Source organism: Propithecus coquereli, unplaced genomic scaffold (genome assembly GCF_000956105.1).
Source record: "Propithecus coquereli isolate 6110/MARCELLA unplaced genomic scaffold, Pcoq_1.0 Scaffold16, whole genome shotgun sequence".
In the NCBI taxonomy this organism is placed as follows: domain Eukaryota; kingdom Metazoa; phylum Chordata; class Mammalia; order Primates; family Indriidae; genus Propithecus; species Propithecus coquereli.
In genome coordinates, this window is record NW_012140524.1 from 9,740,899 (window position 1) to 9,743,056 (window position 2,158).

At 32.9% G+C, this 2,158-nt stretch overlaps 1 protein-coding gene across 5 annotated transcripts in view; it reads left to right on the forward strand.

Moving 5' to 3' along the window:
* Window positions 1–2,158, forward strand: part of SOX5 (SRY (sex determining region Y)-box 5) — an 894,001-nt gene that overhangs the window by 766,891 nt on the left and 124,952 nt on the right. The window lies entirely within an intron of this gene.

Sequence of the window (2,158 nt, forward strand, 5' to 3'; positions counted from 1 at the left end):
TGTTTCTGATTTTTTTCTGATTTATCCTGTTGCATTAGCGATATCATATCACTTATTCTCTGTCAGTAAAGTAATATTAACTAATTAAATTGATCAGAATATAACACGGCATTTCTATAGGATTTTGTGAACTTTTTACTGAAGTTTATGGAAGTGTGATGTACTAGAAAAGTACAGGATCAATGGTAAGTTGATGTGATGTTTATAATCTTTAATAGGTAAATTTTCCCAATTATATGAGAAAATGCTACTGGAAAAATATGTGTTTCCTGTACTAAAATATTTTTACTTTAAATCAGATTGACTTTATCTTCATTTTTTTAATCACCCTTTTTATTTTCAAACTGGCTGATAGCTGAGGTTGGTGTTCACGTACTGATTTCAACCAAATGTCTTAAGTGTAGGATCAGAAGAGGAATAAGAGATGATCCAAATAAAAAAGAGAAATGTTAGATTTTTTTAAAAAAGCTTATTTGTCACTTCACTCATTGAGTATGAACTGAATAGACTTCTAACCCTTAAAATACTTTTTTTTCCCTCTTTTTATTGCCTGGAATCTTAAGAGCTTTATCATTTGCAGTCATAAAATGAAAATATACACCAAACCCTCAAAGGGCAAGTATGAAATTAAATTATATTTGGGCAGCTGTAACCTTTTAAAACGATCAGATTCCAGTTAATGTATTTCTTCCTGTTCCAAGTGCTGCCATGGTGTTTGATGGTGGGAAGCAGTCCAAAGGGCATTGGGAGATAATAAATTCACTGTAAATTTCACCCCAAGGCATGTCTCGATACACCAAGGCCTCCATTTAGCAAGGCTGACCTAAAACTCTTGTCACATCCAAAGGTCATTTAGGTTGGGGTTGGTGTGTCCCATCTATCTTTCCTTGATGTAAAGAGTGACAGTTGAAACAGGACTGAGCTCATAAACAGTCATCTGAATATGAAAAAGAGGCTAGCTTTGGGAGTGGGTGGGGAAAGTGAAGAGAGAACTACCTTTTACATCAGGACTAGCAAATGCTGTGCTTTTTGCAAAGTCAATGAAGAGCCGATTGATCTCCTAGCTTCTGTTTTAGAGCAACTGTTAGCTTGAAAGAGGCATTACTGGATTTGGTTGATTTTGAATCTGGTACTCTTTCCTCTTGTTTTTACTTATATTTGTTTCTGAAGCCAGGGGTAATGGTTAGTAAGCATTTTTAAAAGAATCTGATGTTTCCATCCTCCTTTTACTTTAAAATAATACTTCTTCCCCCCTTTGCACTTGTTCTCTTAAGTTAATATACCAACGTATGAGAATAAATTGGAGAAAAGTTGTTTTAAAGAAATAAAGCTTAATGTGGTTCTGGAAAATAGTGATTTTTTTTTCTAATGCCCTTTTAATCATGTACTTTTTTAAATTGGGGTAAAATATGCATAACAAAATTTACCATTTTAACACTTTTAAGTGTACGATTCTGTAACATTAAGTATATTCATAGTGTTATATAACCATCATCACTATCTGTTTTCAGAACATTTTCATCATCCCAAACAGAAACTCTGTACCCATTAAACAATGATTGCCCATTCTTCATTCCTTCTTCCCTCATTCCCTGGTAAGCTCTATTCTACTTTCTGTCTCTATGAATTTTCCTGTCTTAGGTACCTCATCTAAGTGAAACACAATATTTGTCCTTTGTGCCTGGCTTGTGTCATTTAACATAATGTTTTCAAGGTTCATCCATGTTGTACTGTGTATCTTTCTACCACAGGCTTTTAAGAATGCCTCAGTTCTTTCAAAAACAAAATTCATATGTAAATGTTAAGAATCATGGATATAGAAATTCCCAGTCATAATAATCATTAATAATATATAGGGCCAAATGGAGTAATATGTAGTATCTACTGGATAGACATAATGAATAATTAAACTCTCACAAGTCTTCTTGGGGATAAAATTTTAAAATATTTTCATGAAGGCAGAGATAGTTGTTCACTGATATATTCCAAGTATTTAGAACGGTGCTTGTTAGATAGTAGGTGCTCAATAAATATTTATTAACTGAATGAATTAATTTAAGGCAAAAAAGCAGAAGTTAAAATACTTGATTATTTCTTACTACTTCGATGATACATGAGAAATAGTGCCTGTGAAAAATAAAAGGAAGCCTGTTGCGAT